At 43.1% G+C, this 25022-nt stretch overlaps 1 protein-coding gene across 5 annotated transcripts in view; it reads right to left on the bottom strand.

Annotated features, from left to right (window-relative positions):
* Positions 1–25022, bottom strand: part of KCTD1 (potassium channel tetramerization domain containing 1) — a 100095-nt gene that overhangs the window by 49437 nt on the left and 25636 nt on the right. Inside the window, exon 1 of one of the 5 annotated variants that reach the window (XM_044424396.1) lies at positions 8046–8307. The exons of 1 other annotated variant lie outside the window; for it this stretch is intronic. The gene's annotated coding sequence lies outside the window, so the exon portion shown is untranslated. Of the gene's footprint in view, positions 1–5272; positions 5346–7563; positions 7680–8045; positions 8308–25022 lie in introns of those variants that run through there. 3 more of the 5 variants (XM_044424391.1, XM_044424394.1, XM_044424392.1) reach the window with 3 other exon arrangements.

The following is a 25022-nucleotide window of genomic DNA, read 5'->3' as shown; positions in this document are numbered from 1 at the left end:
CAGATGAGATAGGTAGATTTCAAATGCCACTGTGACTGCAGGAATATACCCAAGTAATTTGTAAGTCCTCAATTAGTACTAGAGACCTCTAGTTCTCAAAGCCAGTGTGGTTTGGTGGTTAGGGTGTTGCACAGGGGTCCTGGGAGAACAGATTCCATTCCCCACTTGGGGAATCAACTGCTTAGGAATCACTTGCTCACATATAAGCCTGCCTAGGAATTAAGGCATATGTTAGAAGCCATACTCTGGGTGGCAATTCAGTAGATCTGATGAATAAGCTTGAAAGAAAAGGCCTTTTCTGTGGCTGTTATGACTCAAGAAAGCTCAACCAACTGAAAAGTGTCAAGCTCCATTTTTGTTGTTCTGCTGCCAGAGATTGAAGACAATCCTATCCTGTCGGCTTTTAATGTGTGACAACACTTCATTTTATTGCTGCCTGTTCTAAAGTATAACTTCTTTTACAGTTGCTCTTAGGCTTGTTTGTTTGTTTTTGGAAGCAGAGGCAGCAGTATTATATGAAGTTATTGCATGATCGGCATTACTGTTTTTAGAAACACTTCATTTGTTATACTTCACTGGTTATATTTATAGTTCAGTTATTATGATGTACATCACTCAAAGTAACTTTAGTGGATGAGTGAAATACAAGCCTACAAGTGCGTCACATATACTCTTACAGTTACCATAGAAATACCATTTCCTTGTGGATTTGCAGTTACTTCATCTGGCAGCAAAACAGGCAACAGAATACACTGACAGGTGTGGGATTCATCCATTTTGACTCCTGGGATCAATGTGGGTTCCAGAGTTCTGAAGGTCATTGGGCAAAACACCCTCAATGGGTCACATCCATCACTGAATCTACCTACTACTGAGTCCCTCATCATTGTCACTATTTGTTCTTGCTGGTCATTCTTTCTCCATCATTTGCTTGCTTGATAGGCAAAGAGTAAGTGAACAAGAAAGCAGTGGCATCTGCTACTCTTCCTTCTCACCATCACCACTGTCTGAGCCTGACCAAGAGGCAACGCTAGTGAATAGGAGCACGAAATCCAGGGCACACTTGCTGGTAGGTTCCTGCTGAGTTACGGGCCCTTGTGAAGTGCCCAATTGTGCCTATTATCCTGGCTGTTGTCCCTTTTTAATATGTGTAATGCATATATAAAATGGAAGCCCATGGAAAATGAATGCATACCATAGCTTCAGCACAGATTCACTTTTTCCCATGGACCATCAAGGGCTGATATAGTTGTGAGAACATGCTTATTTGCATTCAAATCTTCTGGAGAATGAATCTAGCATATTTAAAAACATGAATGAACCCCTACTACATCATGTAGCACTTCTGTATCATATTCTCAATAATTACTTGTATTATTTGTCTATTATCTGTGATAATTCCTCTGGTGTTAGTGATCTAGTCTCTTGCAAGCTCCCAGATCTCAGTACTGGACAAATAATGTAAAACAATTAGCCTGAAAACATTAATCACCTCTATCATGCTAACTTTTCTTCCCTATTCATATACAGAATCTACCATGATGAAGGAACATACTCTGAGCTCCAATAATCCAAGTTTATGCCAGAACTTGTGCCAAATGTGGCTGAACAGTTACCCATCCAATAATTTTCATATCTAAATACCCGTGCAACTATTCATAAGTAGCAAGGAAGAATGCTGAACAAATAATGATGTAACATATATCTGTGTATTATGTTGCCATTAAAGTTCTGGCCAAAGAACTTAAAATTTAAAAAGACTGTACAGTTCTTGATAACTACTGCAATGCTTATTAGATTTTAAACAATTCTGAGAAACAAAAAAGTATATAGGACGCAAAAAGCCTTGTTATAAGCATCATTCATTAGCCTCAACTACACTGACATTAGCGCTGTTGAATGTCAGAAGCATTAAGGACTGAAGTCAAGGTCATACAGGCTCAGTCATGTATGATTAAAATACTGTAACACCCCTTGTGTCTGCTACCTTGAGCAACAGATAGATCAAAGGAACGTTTAATAGGCCTTTCCATTATTCAGCTGCTTACTCCTACAGTGTTTCTGTACTTAGCACATGAAAAGAGATTTTACTTAAAGAGAAAGGTGGATAAAATAACCGTTATACAAATCTGAATGCAAAATTCCTAAAATTTGCGCACATTTACCTTTGGTAATTAGTGTTCCATTAAGATATCTGAACTCTTTTATCTTATACTTTGCACAACAGCACCCCAAACAAACAAGATATGCAAGTATGTCCACACTTTATGTGGCAAAGATAATTGTTATGCATACAATGGAGTTACATCAGTGTTTCCTGCATGAAGGTATAGAAAATGAGTATGCCATTCACATTTACATGTTTATCTGAAGAATCACACTGTAATACTGATGAACACATAGCAATTTGGTCTATCCCAAAGAGTGTCAAATTAGACCTACTTACATGTAATTCCTATGATGCGATAACTGCAATGTGTACATATACACAAAAACTTATACATCCTTTTCTCAATAATCTCAAAGAACCTGATGTAATTTTATCAAGAAAGTGAAACAGGTCTGAGCTTCAAAAATTTTCCTACATGGAAAACTGCCTGGAAACCAAGATACACCAGAATGAAAGCATAACAAGCTGATAAATATATTTTGTTTTGTGAACAGAGAATGCTCCACATGAGCAAGTGAAAACTGATGCCTGGGGTGTTTCAATTCAAAATGGGAGGGGAAAGAAAAGCAGTGGATCTGGCATGTGGGAAATGTTGGGGCCATGATGACCAATGTGGGGGCAATGTATTGTGTTCTTGATTTCAACTAAATGTATGTAATTTCATACATTAGTTAGGCACTTTGGTTATTAGACAGTATAGAGATATAATTAATAATAACCTTAATATTTTAGGATCAGGATGCAAATATTACAAAATAAATTACAGATACTGAATGAATCAATCAAGTCATGGGGGGGGTGAATTCGTAACCCCTTGACTTCAAATGAGATCAATATTTTATCTCTAGTCTCCATCTAAAACTTGAGTTCACCATTTACTCATATGACTTGCAGCACATACATCTTTATAATACCAAGTGTCAATAAAACAATCAGTTTATGAGTTTCAAAATCTTGAAGCTATCATGAAAGCAAAAATATTTGGCAGCTACAGAATTCAGTAGCATGCCACTTGATTAAATCAACTCAGTTAGGACCTAGAAAGTCTATGTTTATAATTAAGCAATAGCTATTTGCAGGTCAAATAATTTTCTTTGGATTAATGACCAGCTAAAAGATCTGATGGCCCAACACAATACGTCAGGGCTATTAACTCAGCCATTCATTTATACAAGCCCTCTGTGGCTATATTGTTATGGCTTTATTCTTGGATTAAACAAGAGAAAGGAAAGTTTCTAATACCATTTTCCCATATTTCATTCTCAAACTTACAGGACCATCCATGAAGAAGATGGGTGGGTGAATAGCACTGAAATTGCAATTTGGGGGGAGGAGGGGATTCTTACAAATATAATAGTTAATAGCTTGTGTTGCTACACAATGAGAGAAAAGAATATGCTTTTTTCCCCAGCCTTAATACAGAAATAGGAGAACAGTCCAATTTTCTCACCTAGTCAAGAATCAATCAGCATCAGCATAAATAGAATAGAATTACTATTAACAGCTACCACTCTCACTGAATGCTCATTTCTTAGGAAATAAAATCAACACAGAAACAACAGATGTCTTTATTCTATCTATTGCATATACAATTTCCTCAGCAGTCTGGCTTTTCTTCTTATCTTAAATGTCTGACTTAACAGTCCATAGCATTCAAAGGCATTACATAAACCAAGTTCACCTTAGGTAAGCTTCCTATACAGTTCAGGGAACAGAATTAGGATGTATTGGGTGAATGGCTGTATAAAATATTTAGTAAATGTTAGTTGTTTTCAGCTTAGAGAGTACAGTCTCTTAACCCATGGCAGTTAAGAACATATACTTATGATGGATTGCCTTTTATTTCTTGTTTTCAGACAAGCAAAGTAAGAACACAACTCTGAAGACTGTTTTCAACTATCCATCCCAACTCAAGTTAAGAAAAACTACCTTTTCAGTATTTTTTTCCTATCAAAAAGAAAACATTATCTACACATCAGCAGATCTCTAGCCATTCACAGACCACAAGATATACACAGCAGGAGACCAAAGTACAATACTTTACTCAAGTGGCCCCAAACTCCAAACAGTAAAGGGAGGTCACATGTGTTTTATGGAGACAGATGCTGATGCAGCCATTCACAAAAAGGCTCTTTCTTCAATTAGCCTTCAGGCTGGCTGATTAGCTGGCAAACTCCTCTGAAAGGGTCAGTTTGTACAAAACTGGTATTTCCACTTCGGAAATTGCTCAGGCATGTTATATACCTGTATCCAAAGAACAGAGCTCTTTTAGTACTTAGACTGAACCCATTGTTCATGCAGGAGACCAGATCATCTAGACTTTAGGAGTCAACTGTGCTGGCTTGTAATAAAGCTGTTGCCTCAAATACATTTTATGGGATCTAGCACAGTAAGCACCCCAAAGTACTGCGTATATTTATGAGAACATGTGATTAACATCCTATTACCTGAACTGTTCTTAAAACACCCTTCATGTCCCATTTTAACAAGAGGAACACACCTGTCAAATAATCTCTCTTGAGGGCTTATGAAATGTGAAATTACATTCCCCACCATTATTGGTAAGGGATGTACCTGTTTCCTACATTCATAAGTGCTTCAAAAATAGACATTTAAGTAACACCTCAGAACCCTTTAAACTATTTTTGCATCAGTTTCTGAAAGAAACAGCCATTGTTTTTCCACCATGTATCACATGTGTGCATGCACGCACACACAAAACTTTTTCTAGTTAGGATCTGGGAATTCTTAAACTTACCCTTCAGAATGGGGGTAGAGGCTGAATGAAATGCAATTGTACCTTTCCTCCAAATCTCCTACAGCCCAGCACTCAAAGTAACCATGCACAACCCTTGCTGTCCCAACTGCTGATGGGGAAACTAGTAAAGTTTCCAAGCTTGCCTGAGGATGGCCTCATGGCTGCTTAGCAGCTCATGCTGATTTAAATTCAAAGGGCCTCCGGCCTTTGGGGAAAGCATCAGCCTTTTGGTAGGCAATCCCATTAGGTTGCCTGGAATAGAAAAGGAAAACAGTAAGTGTGTATACAAGCTGCAGCAGGAGGGGGAGAGGAAAGGGGTGGCGATGGGATCTCTTTTCTATTACCTGTGTGGGGGAAACCATAGCAGGTGAAATGACTGAGGGAGAGTTGGTGCTTCTGTGCCCATTGGATTCAGGAATGAGCAGAGGCAAGGGGTCATGTTTCACTGAAACCACCACCACGGCGGCTGCGGCGTCGAGGGGCTCGGCGGGCCGCAGGCAGAGTCTTTTGGGGGACGAGGAGGGGCCGCAGGCTTCTCCCCCCACTGCGGCCCCGCCCCCGGCCGCGTACATCGCCTCATAGAGGGAGCGCTTGGGCGGCACGACAGCGGCCTCTTCGGCCTTCACGCTGGGGAGGCCGTCGCCGTCCTTGGGGAGGTCGTAAGTGCCAGAGGTGGCGTCGGTGGGGGCGGGCGAAGCACGGGCCCTGCCGTTGAGGGCGTAGCAACCCCCTTCGGCGGTTGCGGCGCCCGGAGGGAGCTTGGTGCCGATGCCGGCGATGCTGTTGAGCGTGGCGATGGACACGGCGCCGATGCAGTGGTTGGTGTAGGTCTTGGAGAGCTTGGCGGCCTTGGACAGCATCTGCATGCGAGTGCCCAGCAGGTTCTTGCCGATGGCCTTGTTCTCGTACCACGTGACGTCGCCCTCGCTGCAGTGGTCCCGCGGGCGCTGGAAAAAGGCCTTGCAAAGCGGGTTGCGCTTGGCCAGGTACTTGACGAAGCTTGCGTATGGGCAGAACTCCGTGCCGGTCTCGTACATGCGCGGCAGGTTCTCCTCGTCGCTGCTCTCGGCGCGCTTTTTGCTCCACGACGACGAGCGCGACTTGTGGTAGGGCCCCAGGGCTTTGAAGTAGACGAACTTGCGCCCGTCCTCGTCCATAGCCAGTCCGAAGGAGTCCTCTTCCAGCTCGCGCTGGTTCTCGCGGCCGCGTGTGCAGAAGTACATGCACGTCTCGAACCAGACCTTGTTGAGCAGCCCAAAGGGGCTCTGCGTGCTGAACACGCTGCAGGTGTAGAGCTTGCGCAGGTCGGCGCGCGTGATGGCCTGCTTCTGCACCACCGGGCCGGCGCCCTGCTCCTCCAGCTTGCGGATGACGGCGGCCAGCGTCAGGTTGGCGGCGCGCAGCTCTGGGTCCTTAGTGAGGTCGAGGGTGCGGCAATAAGGAGGTTCATTGAGGTAGCGGTTGAGCGAGCTGCGGATGCTGATGAGCGAGGACTTGGAGTAGAGCTGCCCGCTCTTGGAGCGCGCCTCGGCGTAGAAGGAGCGCAACACCCGGCACAGCGCCCCCTTGTCCATGGTCTCAAAGCTCGGGCTTTGCGCCTTCTCGATCAGGTACTCGCGGAAAATGCGCACCGCGTAGCGGGTAGCCAAGCGCGTGTTCTCGCTCAGCCGGGCTCGCTCGGGACGCTGCAGGAGCAGCTCCGTCTCCGGGTCGGAGTCCTCCGCGGCCGCTGCCGCCGCGCTGTTAACGACGGAGGCGGCAGCCCCGCGGGCGCTAGCGGGCACTGACAGGGCGCCACCCGCGGAAGCCCCGACGCCACCGCCTCCCCTGGCTCCTCCAAGGCGGCCCCTGACGCTGCACACAGCCGCCGCAGCAGAGTCCAGCAGTGTCCCGGTGCCTTGGTCTATACGGATCATATGGCCCGATTCTTCCTCAGCGTCCCAAGTCAGTCCTATCATCATGTCCTCCTCCTCTTCCTCCTCTTCCTCCTCTTCCTCGTCCTCCTCGTCGTCATCCAGCAGCAAGATCCCCCCATCAGCTCCCTCCTCGTCCCCCGTTATCTGCACCTCCTGGATCTCATCCTCGTCGTCCCCGTCCTCGTCCTCTCCAGCGCTACAATAGTGCAGGGGCCGGTGGGGGCCGCTCCGGCCGGGCGGCCGGTCCCCCGCATTGTTCTCCGCACCACCACCTGCACCTCCGCCTGCGCTGCCGCCGCCGCCGCCCCCGGTGCTCCAGTCTCCGCCGGCGCCGCCGCTGCCAGGCATTCTCGCCATATTGCCGTCTCCCTGCCAGTCCTCGGGCAGGGCGCATGCGCTATATTGGACCGCAGCGCTGGAGAGCTTTTGTGTTTAATGACCTTCAGCTACCGGGAGGCAAAGCTGGGCTCTTAAAGGGGCCGTGCGCTCCCAGTGGCTGTGGCTGCTGCGCGATGAATGGGGTGGGGAAGCAGGCGAGAGGACGGGAAAGAAAGGGCTAGGCGGCGACGGGGAAAAGACACCGCGGCGAGAAAGTGTTCCCTCCCCTGTCTAGCACTACATACCAAAAGGCTAATACAATACAAAGGGTTACTTTATATTGGCCCGCGTGCATGCACTCGGCGTTAGAAAGAGAGGCTGAGACTAACAGATCCACTTACCCAGCCTGAGTGCGGTGCCAGCTGCCGTCCGCTAAGTGATGCCCGAAGAGCAGCCCGGCAGCTCCCACACACTCATTGCTTCCAGGAGGGAGGGAAGGAAATTCTGCCCCCCTCACTGGAGGCTGAAGGAAGGTGATGAGGAAGGGTTGGAATTAGTGGGAGAGCAACAGCAGGTGATATCGGCCAGGACGGCAAGGGGGGAGGCACAGGCAGCTAGCTTTTCGCACAAGGCAGCTCCTCCCTTCTGAATTCTGGCAACTAAGCGCGGAAACGCGGCAGCATCACAGCCCCCAGTCAGCAGTTGGCGGCAGCGGCTTGGAGTTGACGGCGGCAGAGAAGAAACTTCTCGGATCGTCAGCACTTCTGAGCGACTCCTTCATTCCCCCCCCTCCTTCGCCTCTCCTACTCCCCGGCCATCCCACTGAACCCCCCCCCCGCCTTTCCAAAAAAGAAGAAGAAAAAAAGGGCCACTGGCTGCATACCAGGCGCGTCGATCCTCCTCCTTCACGGCGAAGGCATCGAGGAGTCTTCGACGAGCCAGACACGTTAGGCTGCGGCTGGAATCGGAGGCGGCGAATCTCGCAAGGCGGCGGCTGACCAGTCTGAAAAGAGAGACCGGGGCAGGAGAGTCGGAGCGGCTCCCAGGCGGACTCTCCGTTGTCCCCTCGCCCGAACGGCTGTCGTTGCTTCAGATCGGGGAGCGATCGGAGCCTGTGAGTGTGCCGGGCAGGCTGAGTACAAAAGAAGGAAGCCCGCTTGTTTCCTGCCTGGCGCTAATAAGCTAGAGGAAGCCGCCAGGGCTAGTAAAACCCACACAGTCCGCAGCCAAGAGGCAAATCTCGAGCTATTTCCAGCCTGCGGGGACAGGCAGCTGCGGCGCTCGCGCGCGCGCGCACACACACACACACGCACGCACTGCACAGCGTAGCCCTGCAGAACACGGCTATCAACATTTCTCGTTCTCGCATACACAGACATCTGCCCCCTCTCTTTCCGATCCCTTCCTAGCTCTCGCCAACCCTCCGAAACCGTTTCTAGGCTTTCAGGTAGGCATCTCCCTCGGGCAATACGGGACTATGCAAGCCCTCGCGCTGCTGCAAACCGCCCTCAAGTTAGTACCCGCTAGAAGCCCTGTTACCGATTTTCCTCCTCTTCCCTCCTCCTCGTTTCCCCCCCTCACCCACCCAAAGTTCATTTCCGCATCCATTTCCAGATGCCACAGATCCTTCCCTAACTTTAAGCCACAGACTCGTCTCAGCATTCCAAGACGGTTTTTGGCTGCTTTGTTTCAGAAGGACGGGGCGCCAGGGACGGGGCTTTTGCAACAACAGAAGCAGCGTGTGCTGGGGGGCGGGGGTGCACAGAGGAGAAAGCCACGTGTTGATGGGCAGCCTAACCAATTTGTCGCTGGAACTGGGATATGTATGTCTGAATTTGCCACTTGGATTTTACATGCTGCTTCTCACCCAGTCTTCCTCAGTGAACTAAAGCACCCTCCCTTCTCAATCTTGGCAATGCCCACCTAATGCCCCTGTGCCTTTGCTGCTATGGAGTGAATATTTTCCCTCACTTGCTCACCTCTTTTGATGCTGTACTTTCACCTGGAACACAATTCTGGGGAAATCTCGCTAAGCTGTGGGCAAGTCAAAACGAGCAATCGCAACACCCCAGATATGATTCACAGATAAGGCCAGAGATGACAGCTGATTGTTGCCCTGATCCCTAAAAAGGGCTGGGAGGTAATCTGACAACACCAAAGTACACTCTTATTTATTTATTAAGTATGAAAGGGAGGGGAAGCCATTTTGGGAAAGCCAGATGGCAGCTACTCAAAGTGGTCCAAAAGCCAAAATCACATGTTGAAAGTCTTTTCCAAATCCCAGCAAATAGGGAGGGTCATAGTTATAAGGATCATTTTTCCACTCCCTGATAAAATGCACCCCATACCTCAATAACATTGGTTACTAAACAGCAGAAACTTAAATATATATTTACCCAGATGTTGTGTTAAGAGGGGCTTCTACCCTGGTATGTGCAAGTAAGCTTTCATTTAGGAACTAAAAGAAAGGTGACTATGAAATATGTGATATGAAGCATGTGACTTGATTTACTGCAAATTGTGTATTGTAGGATAATGAAAATCAGTCCTGAGTACATGGATTCACAAGTTGTGCGCACCATACATTAGATTTTTGTCCAGAAACATGGTTGATGGGGTACAGGATGCCCATGGCTAAGAAATCATGCATGAATTGCATCTGTGAGATTGGCTCCCATTCATTTTTCAGGGAGAGATGGGCTGATGCCCTAGTATAGCAAGACAGTGTTGCACACACCTTTCAGAGAGGGGCCTACCTACAAATGCATTATTCAGAAAGCTTTGAGCATATCCTACTGAAAGGAACCTGCCTGCTGCTGGTCAGTCTCTCTTACGAATCTGAGAGAAAGTGTCACCTATAGTCTCCTAGAATCTACACTACTAATGTTTTAAACATGAGATTTTGATATCCGCTGATTAGTACGCTGTTGAACTGAACTGTTTAATTCTCAGCATGCAAGTTCCTCAATTTTAAAGATGAAACGTACAGTAAAATATTCATTCAAACTTCCAAACTGACAGTAAGATGGTATAATGGGATATACAAGGTTGTACCTTGCTTATCTGCCAAAGCAGTAGCACATGAAATTGCAACACTTTTCCAAGGCTGAATGGATGATAATCACTGTCTGTTTGTTTAACAACATGCTTGGAATTTATATGAGCTAAAGGCTTGTGCAGAGTTCATATAGTTCATATGTGAACTAAAGGCTTGTGCTCCTTCATGGATCACTTGCCTTGTTGTGGCGAAGGGGCTTGCGTAGCTCAATGAAGCTATGAGCTATGCCGTGCAGGGCCACCCAAGACAGACAGGTCATAGCAGAGAGCTCGGACCAAATGTGATCCACTGGAGAAGGAAATGGCAACCCACTCCAGTATCTTTGTCATGAAAACCCCATGGACAGTACCAAAAGGCAAAAAGATATGATGCCGGAAGATGAGCCTGTCAGGTCGGAAGGTGTCCAATATGCTATTGGGGAAGACCGGAGGGCTAGTACTAGTAGCGCCAGAAAAAATAAAGCAACTGGGTCAAAGCCGAAAGGACACTCAGTTGCAGATGTATCTGGTGGTGAAAGGAGAGTCCAATGCTGCAAAGATCTATACTCCATAGGAACCTGGAATGTAAGATCCATGAATCAAGGCAAGCTGGATGTGGTCAAACAAGAGATGACAAGACTGAACATCAACATCTTAGGAATCAGTGAACTAAAATGGACAGGAATGGGTGAGATTAATTCAGATGACCATCAGGTATACTACTGTGGGCAAGAATCCCTCAGAAGAAATGGAGTAGCCTTCATAGTCCATAAAAGAGGAAGAAAAGCAGTATTGGGATACAATCTCCAAAATGACAGAATGATCTCAGTTCGAATCCAAGGCAAGCCATTCAGCATCAGAGTAGTCCAAGTCTATGCCCCAACCACTGGTGCTGAAGATGCTGAAGTTGACCGGTTCTATGAAGGCCTACAACACCTTCTAGAATTAACACCCAAAATGATGTCCTTATCATCATGGGGGATTGGAATGCTAAAGTAGGAAGCCAAAAGATAACTAGAATAACAGGCAAGTTTGGCCTTGGAGTACAAAATGAAGCAGGGCAAAGGCTGGTAGAATTTTGTCAAGAGAATACGATGCTCATAGCAAACACTCTTTTCCAACAACGCAAGAGACGACTCTACACATGGACATCACCAGACGGCCAACACAAAAATCAGATTGACTATGTGCTCTGCAGCCAAAGATGGAGATGCTCTATAAAGTCAGTAAAAACTAGACCAGGAGCTGACTGTGGCTCAGATCGTGAGCTTCTGGTTGCAAAATTTAGGCTTAAATTGAAGAAAGTAGGGAAAAGCACTAGGCCACTCAGGTATGACCTAAATCATATCCCTGATGAATATACAGTAGAGGTGACAAATAGATTTAAGGAATTAGATCTGATAGACAGAGTGCCTGAAGAACTATGGACGGAGGTTTGCAACATTGTACAAGAGGTAGCAACTAAAACCATCCCAAAGAAAAAGAAATGCAAGAAAGCAAAATGGCTGTCTGAGGAAGCTTTACAAATAGCTGGGGAAAGAAGGGAAGCGAAAGGCAAGGGAGAAAAGGAAAGATACTCCCAATTGAATGCAGAATTCCAGAGAATAGCTAGAAGAGATAAGAATGCCTTCTCAAATGAAGACTGCAAAGAAATAGAAGAAAACAATAAAATAGGGAGGACCAGAGATCTCTTCAAGAAAATTGGAAATATGAAGGGAACGTTTCATGCAAAGATGGGCATGATAAAGGACCAAAATGGCAGAGACCTAACAGAGGCAGAAGAGATTAAAAAGAGGTGGCAAGATTACACAGAGGAACTATACAAGAAAGAGCTTAACGTCCCAGATAACCATGATGGGGTGGTCACTGACCTCGAGCCACACATCCTGGAATGTGAAGTCAAATGGGCCTTAGGAAGTCTGAGCAACAACAAAGCTAGTGCAGGTGACAATATTCCAGCTGAGCTATTCAAAATCTTAAAAGACGATGCAGTAAAAGTGCTACACTCAATATGTCAGCAAATTTGGAAAACTCAACAGTGGCAACAGGATTGGAAAAGGTTAGTTTACATTCCAATCCCAAAGAAGGGCAATGCCAAAGAATGTTCAAACTACTGTACCATTGCACTCATTTCACATGCTAGCAAAGTTATGCTCAAAATCCTACAAGCTAGGCTCCAGCAGTATGTGGACTGAGAAGTACCAGAAGTACAGGCAGGATTTCCAAGAGGGAGAGGAACTAGAGATCAAATTGCCAACATACGCTGGATCATGGAGAAAGCTAGGGAGTTCCAGAAAAACATCTACGTTTGCTCATTGACTATGCTAAAGCCTTTGATTGTGTGGATCACAACAAATTGTGGCAAGTTCTTAAAGAGATGGGAGTACCAGACCATCTTATTTGTTTCTTGAGAAATCTATATGCGGGTCAAGAAGCAACGGTGAGAACTGGGTATGGAACCACTGATTGGTTCAAAATTGAGAAAGGAGTTCAGCAAGGCTGTATACTGTTGCCATGCCTATTTAACTTATATGCAGAGCACATTATGAGAAAGGCGGGTCTAGATGAATCACCAGTTGGAATTCAGATTGCTGGGAGAAATATCAACAATCTCAGATATGCAGATGATACCACTCTCATGGCAGAAAGTGAAGAGGGACTAAAGAGCCTCTTGATGTGGGTGAAGGAGGAGAGTGCAAAAGTTGGCTTGAAACTCAACATTAAGAAAACTAAGGTCATGGCATCCGGTCCTCTCACTTCCTGGCAAATAGATGGGGAAGAAATGGAGGTAGGAACAGATTTTATTTTCCTGGGCTCCAAGATCACCGCAGATGGGGACTGCAGCCAAGAAATTAAAAGGCACTTGCTCCTGGGAAGGAAAGCTATGGAAAATCTAAATAGCATACTAAAAAGCAAAGACATCACCCTGCCAGCAAAAGTGCGTATAGTCAAGGCTATGGTTTTCCCAGTTGCAATGTATGGCTGTGAAAGCTGGACCATAAGGAAGGCTGAGTGCAAAAGGATCAAGACCTTTGAATTGTGGTGCTGGAGGAGACTCCTGCGAGTCCCTTGGACTGCAAGGCAATCAAACCGGTCAGTCCTAGAGGAGATCAACCCTGACTGCTCTTTAGAAGGCCAGATCCTGAAGATGAAACTCAAATACTTTGGCCACCTAAGGAGAAGGAAGGACTCCCTGGAGAAGAGTCTAATGCTGGGAACAATAGATGGCAAAAGAAGAAGGGGACGGCAGAGAATGAGGTGGCTAGATGGAGTCCCTGAAGCAGTCGGTGTGAGCTTGAGTGGATTCCAGGGGATGGTGGAGGGCAGGAAGGACTGGAGGAATGTTTTCCATGGGGTTGCGATGGGTCAGACACGATTTCACTAACAACAACAACAAAGGCTTGTGATCAAATAAGTCTATAAACATTTTGGCCTGCTATCAACTGATGGAAATTTAAGCTGCAGTCTCTGGCTGATATGGCTGGCAGTCTGTTGAATCCCTCGTTCATCGCTGGAATATAGAGATGACCTGGGTAGTTGTCACAATAGCTCCCAAGTGTCCCCTCTGTAGTAAAGACTGTATAGTTCTGTGGTACATCTTGGAGCTAAGAACAAAGAAAGTGCCTGTAGTCATATATTCAGGGGCATAAGGGAAGCAAAAAGACCAACATCTCACTGTCTTTATTCAATCTTCAATTTACCATCCTGTGGAGCTCCTTAGGGTTGCCCAGGGCTTATTATATGGTTGCACCAATGTCATCTTATACCTGTCTGGGGCTCACTGCAATATATTTGCTAGGCACTTCCAGGATAAAATATCTTACATCTGCTGGGATTGAGATCCAATTTTACAGCAGTTAAATCAGGCAAGGTTCCCAGAGCACTGCCTGGCCCAGTTTTCTTGGATGATTGTCAGTTGGTGCAGCTTGAGGATGTTGACAAGATGCTTAAACAGGTTCGTGTAACCATGTCTGTACTGTATCCTTGCCCTCTTGGCTTACTAAAGCTAGTGGGGGAAAAACTAGCTGGTTCAGGAAGGTGATAAATTGCTCTTTACAAGAAGGAGTAGTTTCATGCTCTCTTAAAGTACTGAGGCTACTCCTGAAAAACCCCTCTCTGGACCAGAAGACCCAAATAACTTTAAGTCAGTGACAAATGTTCTTTTCCTGAGCCAACCAAGTCCATGTACTCTTGAATTAGACTGATTATCTGGATCTGTTTCAGTTGGATTGGAGGCCAGGATATGGTACAGGGAAAAGCTTTGGCTGTCCTATATAATGACCTATGCTGGGAGATAGACATGGAGAGTGTGACTGTTGATATACCTTATTTGCACAGCAGCTTTCACTGCCATCAACCATGGTGTCCTGTGACAGCTGTCTGAATTGGCATTACAGTAGTCCTACTCCTACCTGGAGGGATGATTTCGGGAGATGAAGCTTGTAAAACACTGCTCGTTACAGTGGATTCTCCATTGTGGGCTGCTCAGGGGTTGGTCTTATATGCCATACTATTCCACATCTTCCTAGAACTACTGTATGGGTCATCACCAAAATGCTGATGACATGCAGCTCTAATTCTTTTAATCATCAACAGGTGTGATTGTGGATGTGCTGGGCTACAACAGTGGACTAGATGAGGGCTAAAAACTGAAGCTCAATCCAGCCAAGACTGCAGTGTTGTTAGCTGATAGTTATTCTGACTGAATGGAGGAAATTCAACCTGTTCTGGATTCACACTCCCCCTTGAAGGAGCAAGCTCATAGCTTGGGAGTATGCCTTGAGTCATGTATGTCACTTGAGCCCAAGGCAGCCTCAGTGGAATGGAGTGCCTTCGACCAGCTTCAGCTGGTTGCTCTGCTATGTCCTAGTGATCTTTAAAATAGATTTCTGCAATACCTTTGAAGTAGGGATGCCCTTGAAGCCAGCTCAGAAGCTACATCTTGTCCAGAATGTAGCAGCCAATCAATCTGGCTTATATGCTTCTGAGCTGAATTCTAACCTATAAATTCCTACATGGCTTGGAATGGCTGTGTTTGGAATAATGCCTTTTCCAACTGTAATCTACTATGTGGGCCTTCTCAGAAAGCTACTTCCAAGGGAAGCAGCAACAAGCAGGGCCTTCTCTGCTGTAGCCCTCTTATTATGTAATGATCTCCCAATAAGGCCCACCGGGTGCCAACTTCAGTATTTTTTCAGTGCCAGGTTAAGACTTCCCTGTTTGCCAAGATATTTACCAACTCCAAACAGTGCATGGGAGTGGGGAATGGGTTATTATGGATTGGTTTTAGAACATAAAACAACATAGGCCTAGCATTATGGACTTGTTTTAGTTGTTATAAATTTAAACATTTTTGCATAATTTTATTATCTTTTTTACTGCTATTTATTTTTTATATTGTATTTAACTGTTGCACACTACCCAGAAAGATTCAGCTACTGGGGTGGTATAGAATTAATGCAATAAGCCCTTGAGACCTATTTTTAAGTGGACATTCATAGAATAACAATTGTGTACATTTATCTGTATATTTATTTTGACATCTTAGCTTTAATTTTTAATTTTGTTGTAGCTTTTCATTCATCTATAGGATGAATGAATATAAAAATTACCATGCAGCAAACACAGCTTACAATTACAATAAGATATAACTCTTTCTTGCAAAAACAATATCTTTCTGAAATGCACAAATGTGTATGTGTTCTCCAAAGGAACATTGTAACAGCAATATTTTCCTCTAATGTTCAGTTTGAATGTTTCCTGCCAATTTATTACAACACTTTCTACATTACAATTAGGTGGCAAATGTTAAGGAATCAAGGAATTCAAATGTGCATTGAATTTTTTTCCCTGAATACATATCTTTGCTATAATCTGAATAAAATCTTGTTCTTCTTTTGGAATAATTCCTTGCTATTACTGAAAAGAGAAACATTCTTAAAACATATAACTCACAAAACTTTATTAGTGAACAACCCCACAAGATAAGCAGGTAAGTTCTTAAAAAAAAAAAAAAAAACTTTCTACATCATACTCCTCATTCAGCACCTGACACTTTGCTCAGTCAGCATGGAGTGAGATACCATCCAGAAATAACCTTAGAGTTGTCAGCATGGTGCAAACAAACAAAAAACAATTGTTTCCATTTATAGGGCCAAAACTGCTCATGCAATTGACGAGTTAATTGACCAGGTCCTCAGCCAATTAATAACTTCCTCTATTACATAAATTTATGCTATACAATGTTGCCTTTGGATTTCAGGAAGTTAATGGACTGCAACTCCCATAATCCCTAAATATTGTTCATGGTAGCTAGGATTGATGGTAGTTGCAAAAATGGGCAACATTTGGTGAGCTACACGTTTCTCATTGTTGAAATTGTATAGGCTTTAGATCAGATAATTTCCTTCTTTAGCGTTCTTCAAAATCTGTTCTTAAAGGCTGTGAACAATCCTAAGTACATTTTCCAATAATGCTGTAGCATCTGAAATAAAGTTGATGTTTTTGAACAGGCAGATTTGGGTAATTTGAGCATTACTCTAAATGTGTATTCTGCTGCTGCTGTTAATTGCTGCTAGCTGTCCCATATTGCCACCATGACCATGAATATCAAAGTTTTTCACATATAAAACTCCAAATACAGCTGATCCTGGATTTGGAGTCTGCTGAAACCTATTGCTGTTTCTTAACACAGTCTGGTTGATTTTGCATGGAATGGATGGGTTAAATGTAGTTACCACAGAGAGGTAAGTTACTCTTACAAACAAACAAAGCTACATGATAAACATATGATGCATGAACTGATCCCTGGTAATTCTAGTTTACATTTCTGGTTATCTCCACTTTCAAAAGTAAAGGAGGTGGTGACCAGAAGGAGGCTTTTTTTCTGGTGGCAGCACCTTTATTTATGAATGAATGAATGAATGAATGAATGAAATTTATATGCCGTCCAATTACCAGCGTCTCTGGATGGCTAACAACATAAATAAATTAATGACCCACTCTGGCTGCAAATACAATATTAAAATTCAATATTAATACATATTAAAATACTGATTTAAAAGGTCTTAACCTGGTGCCGAAAAACATAATGACAGTGCCAGGTGGACCTCTCTGGGGAGTGCATTCCACAGTCAAGGCGCCACCACAAAGAAGATCCTCCTCCGGGTACTCTGTCTCCTAACTTCTTTCTCAGAGGGTTCCCGGAGGAAGGCTTCTGTTGCCGATCTCAGGGGGCAGGAGGGCAAATAGGGAAAAAGGCGTTCCTTAAGGTATCCTGGTCCCAAGCCGTTTTATGGAATGTTGTTCCCAAAGATATTCATCCCTGCTTAGATCTAGACTCTAAATGAAAACTCTTTTAAACTTAGTTATTGAACAATGATAACATTGTGTTGTTGCCACTTTTGCAGTATTTATAATGTTGATTTTACTGTTGTGTTGTCTTACTTCATGCTGCTTTTGCTGTTTCTACTATTTTATTGTAGTTATTCTTTTATTATTCTTTTGCATTTTATCATGTTTATTTGATAAGTTGTCCTGTGAAATTTGTACTTAAATTGAAAGTAGGGGTGTAAAGGTTAAAACTTTAAGAAAGCCTTTATTTCTTTTTTTCAGCAATCTGTTGGATAGAACAAACTTGGTCTGCTTTGCTATCAACAGGTAAATGTTTGGGTTTGTAACTCTTGTAGAATTATTTGACTGCAAATCCTTAGTTCATAGGATTTAACTTAGTTTATAGGATTTAAAAGCCTATTGTTAAACAGACAGACAGCAATTATCACTCTCTCAGTCTTGGAAAAACAGTGTTGCAGTTAAAATTTGCAGGGTCCATTAACAGTTCATGAGAAAAGAGATACCTTTTCCTGAGAAAAGGTCCCTTCCCTATTTTTAGTATATCCTTAGTCTTTCCTTTCTCTGAATGTTGCCAGGGCCCCAATAAAATATTCAAGGGCTGTTTCAACAGGCTGTTAATAGTTTCCAAAACAATGAGAGTTTTTATACATATGGCTGCAACAGTTGTTTCTGCAAGGGCCTATTGGATGTTGGACCACAAGAAGTAAAGGTGAGTGGGATTTTTTTTACCTTTTGTACCAGCGTAAAAGAAGGAATTTGAGCTTGTTTTGATCATGCATAACAGGATGTTCCTGCCAAAACAATGTCTTCTATACACAATTACTTAGGGTGCAGTCCTGTATTCATTTGACACCAAAAATGTGGGGTGGTTAAAAAGGCATAGGGACGGATTTAAAAAAACCTCAGCAAACTCTGCAGATTGGGTACCAAAATGGCAAATGTGGTTCAGTGTAAGCAAGTAGGGGCAAAAAAAAAAAAAAACCCCAAGCGCATGTATAAACTGATGGGATTTGAGCTAACAGTGAGTGACCAAGAAAGACATCTTAGGAAAATGCCAACCCAATATGAGTCTGCTGTAAAAAAAACAACACACACACAAATTCTATGTTAGGCATAATTAGGAAAGGAATAAAATATAAAACTGCCAGGATTACATTCTTCTTACACAATTCTATGGTGTGACCACACTTGAAATACTAGCTACAGTTCTGGTCACCACACCCAAAAAGGGGATATTGTAGAGTTGAAAAAAGTGCAAGAAAGCAATTAAAGGTCAAGGGGTTGGAGCAGGACCCCATGAAAAATATTTGCAACATCTGGGACTATTTAACTTCAAGAAAAGGCAAATGAGTGGAAATATAACAGAAGTATACACAGTAATGATATGGAGAAAGTGGATAGGACGACATTTTTCTCACTCTCCCATAACAGAATGTGGGCTCATCCTGTGACGCTAATTCAAGGGAGAGTCAGGACTGACAGAGAAATACTTGACACAGGACATAATTAAACTATGGAATGTTACCACAAGATGTAGCAATGGCTCAGACAAAAGGTGGATCAGACAGATTTGTACAGAGTAAGGCAATCAATGTCTTCTAGTCCCAATGGCTATGTGCTTCAAGCAGTATCAGAACCACTATGCCTATGTATAGCAGTTCACTGAACTCAGTTGGGTTCACTTCTGAGTGGACATGTAAAGGATCACTCTATTAGTGACGTTGCTGAAATGAGTATTCCCCAGCTTAGAAATACATAGTTTAACCATTTGTAATAATTCCTTAGACTCTGAGGAGAACATTATAACATTAGAAGATGTTGGCTAGCTTGAATTTAAACTGAGTATGAGAAAATTAAAAACAAAACTAAAACAATTCACAGTAGTATTTTTTGTCAATTGAAACAACAAAGAGCCTTTTGTTTTTACTCCAGCAGACTTCTGGATTCCCCCCACCCCACCCCCCAAGACAGCCAAATATAAAGAATGTTAGAGTAATCCAATCTTGAATCAGCTAATGTCATCATTGCCAGTTGATCCACTTTTAGGTTTGGGTGCAGTGGTATAAGTTGGCCAAAAGCACTCCCGGCCACAACTGCCATCTGAATATCCAGTAACAAGCCAATTTAAGGACCTTGTCCCAATGCAAACCTGATTCTTCAGTAGGACATCAGTCTCACCATTCCTACTGACCAGGGCTATCTGGTTGTTGGTATGAAAATCCAATTGAGGATCCTACAGAAACAACAGATACATTCCATGTATTCAGTTCCTCTGATTAATCAGATCGACCAATGCTCAAAAGCCAGATTGAAAAGGATCCTGATAATCAGTTTCATCCAGAAACCCCAGGCATTCTTCTCTGGCTTAGAATTTAAATGAGATTTTGGACCTATGTTGCTAATATTTAGCAAATCACATAGTGAAAGCCTGCTTCTCTGTAGACATACACAAAAGTTCTTCAATTTTAATCCTTTACAGCACATTTCTGTGAAATCTCATAAAGCCATCTGATTTGAAGACACATATGCATACATCCTGCAACTATATTTCACAGAGAGAAGTACAATGAAATACACATTTACAATGATCTAATAGTGAATTTTGATGTACAGGCAATCATCGTGATAATCTGCATAGCCGTGCACCAAAGAGAGTCTGAAAAAAATGCAGCTGTAGTTGATCTCTTTCTATATTAAATATTTCATTTCAATGTATTTTATAAAGCTATTGGGGTCAACTTGAGGGCAAAAGAAGAAGGGGATGGCAGAGGATGAGGTGGCTAGATGGAGTCACTGAAGCAGTTGGTGTGAGCGTAAGTGGACTCCGGGGGATGGTGGAGGACAGGAAGGCCTGGAGGAGTGTTGTCCATGGGGTCGCGAGGGGTTGGACATGACTTCACAACTAGCAACAACAATTGGGTCAACACCCCCTACTCCATAATACTTTGTATTACAACATGGATAGCTCACAATAGTACACTGTTGCTGCAAAAAAGCATTTCCTCTGAGCTCCTGTGAGTACTGAAGCCAAGCTTGCAGGGGATAAAATTCCCTGAAAAGGTACATGTGGGATGACAAATTATGTTTTTGACCAGAATCTCACATAATGTCATCCATGACTATGAGTCATTGCTGAATCATGGGTTGTTGTACTATGAGTTTTTAACTATGAATAATCCACAAAGAGGACTCATGGTTTGTTGTTGAATTGTGAACTCTGGGCTGTTTATGGTTAAGAACTCATGGTTAAATCATAGTGGAGGGTTCACATGTAATCACAAACCATGATTCAGCAATAACCCAGATTCAGCCCAGGTTTTGGATTGTTGCTTGACATGAACCAGAGTGTAAAAGTCAGTGGAATCTCTGAGCCCTGATTCCTCTATGCCACTGCATATATAGAGCCCTATGACATTGTATTCAGAAACATTACAAGCTGTGAGATCTCTTAGAAAACAGAAGGAATTTTCTGAACACCAGCCAAGGCATTTCTTAAATACTGAGCTTATTTCAAATCAAGCTAAGAATAAACATAAAATACATAACATTAAAAAAATCATTACAAATAAAAACTCAGGCAGAGTGGGTGCAACACTGCAGCCACTTAATAACAACCCATTAACTGTTTGTTTCAATTAAACTGCCAATAGTAACATTCATTAAGAGATTAGCAATCTGATTTTATACAGAGTGAAGTGTCTATTGGAAACAATTATTCTAAGTATAGTACATTTAATTCTGCTTAGAACCTGCCTGAACCCAAAGTTGTCAAGAGAGGAAAAGAAATTGGTTTCCTTACTTTCAGGTGAAGAAAAATTGCCATTGACCGACAAAATTGCTTGGGAAAATGGAGGTCAGTAGCAACATTTCAGGGGCAATTCTTCCCACTATGTGGTAAAAGACCTATATATTTCTTATAAATGGAAAGGAGCTATATTCAAATAGATCACTTGAAGTAGTCTTCTGCCATATTAATACTAAAACCACATAATATCAAATTTTATATCACCTCTTACCTCAAATATAGGGATGCAGAACATTGGGTCCCGGAGCCAAAATTGAGCCTCTGCAGTTCCACAGATGGCTCTGTCCACCTTCCCTGGGTTGAACTCCAAGCTGGCAACTGCCAAGGGTTTTGTGGTTTCCTGGATTCTGTGCAATGTTTTACCCATTCTAAAAGGTTGAAATCTCTTTCTTAAGGCTTAGTTACTGACATTAAGAGCTGTAAGCTAAAAAAAAAAATATGCTGCTATTGATAGATCCATCCCTTCTATCTTTGGGCTGCCCAGCAATGGCTAGGCAAGACCAAAGGCAAAACCATCTCCCAAGAGTTTCTCCAAGCTGAACTTCAGCCCTTGATCTGATACAGGTTCAGCACCCCTGCTATGGTACTCCCCATTTCAAAATCAATTGCATACAGAGATAGGCCCTTGAAATCAATAGACTGGCCATAACTAACTAATAGGCTCAGGCTGCTGAACTGTGGGCTTATACATGCCACATGACAAGCAGGCAAGTAGATCTACTGAACTCAGTGGAGTTAACATTTGAGCAAAGAGGCAAGGGATCAAGCTCCTTGACCATGTGAAATGATTTGAGTGTATTCTTATCAATGGCATCTGTTCACATTACTTGGATGGCAACATGTCAAATCCCAAGCCAAAGCCTCTTCTGGAAACACTTGTTTATAGCACTAGTTCAAGCTGTGTAGGCATCCACATGTAAAAATGAATGAATCACAAAGGCCGGAACAACAGTCCAGGGCAAACAGAAAAGGTGAAGGAGGCTCATTTATAGAAGACTCTTCCATTTTGTTTTACTCTCCTTTGCTTCCAGAAGCAAAAGGTCATCTTAATAATGATAGATGGACAAGGAGCCAAACAATTGCATCTTTTCCTCTGATAGAAAATTAGGTTAGCTTTGAGCTTGAAGGCAAGGAAACAGTGAGTTTTAAGTACAGCTCTAGGCCTGGCATCAACACTTCCATTGCCAGCACTAGTCAGACATCAGAAGACAGACACCAACAGTGCTCACTTGATCTAAACAGGACATAAACAAGATCAAAAGAAATCAGTGATGTTTGGGCTGTGGGGATTAGAAATCACATTCATACTCCACAAATGCCTTTTGCCTTAGAAACATAAGCACTTCCAAGCAAGCTTTTGGAAATGTTAAGATATGGATATCAGAGTCCCATGCTTATTTCAGTGTGTGCTTGTAAAACCAGAAGTTCAGAAAACCAGCAAACTGGTTACCTTTAAAAAGGGAAGCAACAGTTTGAAGATTTCACAGCAGCATTCCAATGTAGGCTGTGTAGCCCACCCAGACCCAAAACTTCCTATTGCCTATGATATGGAAACACTGGGAAAAGTAGGGAACCAGGGCATGATGGAGTCACTAACGGAATTTAAGGAACAAAAAGCCATTGTCCAACAACTTTAGACATTTCATAGTGTACTTCAAAGAAGACCACAAATTTTTTGAATTCAGTACTTCTTCATTGTGACTATTTATTAGTTTCTTTCACTAATTGCTCCCACTATATCCCTCTGTATTTCTAATTAGTAGCTTGTTGTTCAAATGTCTAATTATTTATCATTAAATAAAATACATAGTCCCATTTCATCTTTTCTGTTCATGGTGTGAATATCAAATTTAAGCAGAAATACAAACAGGCAAAAACTACAGTAAAGACAATGACTTACATAATGGGTTGCTACCCACCAATGTATTGTCATGCCATGTGAACTGGTACCACTTCCTGCAGGGTGGATTGTGTGTAGGCAACAAGCCATCCCAAGAACCTATAGGCTGTTGTATGGGTAGTGCACAATCAGTTGTCTCTAATTCAGACCTGGACAACCAACCTCATTCTGGATATGGGGAATCGGCTCACAATCTCCAAGGTAAGAGTAACAAACCACTTTGCTGCACTTGCCATGGGGCTGATGGACAAGTACCAGTGTCAGTTGACTCCTAGGTGGCACCCGGGGGCAGCGGGCAATAGCTTGTCTCCTTTCTTCCAACACTGTTTTACGATCGCTGCAACTTTTTTTCACCCTTTTACACCCTTTGGAGATAGCAAAAGTTGTCTGTCAATCAGTCTCTGTATTTCCATTTTGACAGCTAGATGCAGTCCCTTCGAAGCAGCCCAGTGGCATGTTGGGAGTTGCTGTCTATGGCTACACAGCATTAAAACAAACATTTGCACACTTTGTCATTTTAAAAAAAGTTGCACATACAATTGTGCACAAAATATTTCATTTAAAAACACTGCAGTTCAGTTGCACAGCAGTGCAGTTATGTTGATTTGAAGCCTTGGCTGGTTCAATGTCCCAAACAGTACAGACTCCCAAGGGGAAGCTGCTTGGCAAAAGCAGTGCTGATGGCTATCTGGGGGTTTTGGATTAGGACAGAAACAGACTATGTCCTAGCTCTCAACTACCCATTCCTAATGCCCCCCTCCCATTTAAAGGGACCCAGACTTTTGACAGCTGTCAAAGCCTTCAAAACCCCTTTTCTTAAAAAAATTAAGTTGGAAAGTGCATATTTGCACTTTCCCAAGAACCTAAGATATGTACCCCAATGCAAATGAAAGTAAGATCTTGCTGAAAGAGATGTAAATACCCCCCTCTCAACAAAGATTGTGTCCCTTCCTTTTTTCTGGACAGCTAACCTTTAGGCTGTCAAGAGGAATCATGAAATGGATGTGGGCCATGGGATGGGTACCTGCTGCTTTTTGCCAGTGGGCAACCACAGAAGATTGCTCACCCACACCTGCACTACTGTGAAAGATTCTTTGTTTTGTTCACATTTTTTTTTTTGCACACCAGCTTGTCTACTGGATTTTTGCAATCACAGCTCAGAGTAGTGGCAGGGATACAAGAAAAGACTTTCCTCCTGGAAGGTCCACTGGAATTCCTGTGAGAGGACTGAAAGGAGAGGAGTAAAATTAATTCTACCCTGTTGTGTGAATAACCCACACTGAGCCCAGGCACTGGTTGTAGAATTAGTTTTGTATGTGACCATGCCACTGCTTCGATCACTCAGATAAATTTAATCCACTGTTGTAGGACTCATTATCACACCTTCATAGCAATAGAAGAAAAGGGTAGAAATGAGTAGCTCTGTGATGTCATATTATTTGCTTCAATCTCTTGCTGTTCTAAGTTTTATATCCTATTTGGTACACACAAAACATGCAAGATTGATTACCTCACTGATAATTAGGGCACAAATTAGCCTAGCAAAGGAAAGGAATTGTATTACAGGATCAGATATGGGAAATGGGATAAAAGCTTTTTGGAATACACTTTAGATGGTCAGACTTCTACATTTCATTAGATTCTGGGAAAAGGAGGAAGAAATAATTGAGAGGTGGAATTATGTTTAAAGAGGGAACTGTTTTGTAACACTGGATGTCTCATTTCAACAAATATTTACATGGAAATTAAGTTTCAAATATAATTAT

Source organism: Varanus komodoensis, unplaced genomic scaffold (genome assembly GCF_004798865.1).
Source record: "Varanus komodoensis strain SLA01 unplaced genomic scaffold, ASM479886v1 scaffold14_1, whole genome shotgun sequence".
Taxonomy (NCBI): Eukaryota; Metazoa; Chordata; class Lepidosauria; order Squamata; family Varanidae; genus Varanus; species Varanus komodoensis.
The sequence above is the reverse complement of the archived record's forward strand: the minus strand, read 5'-3'. Positions and strand labels throughout refer to the sequence as shown.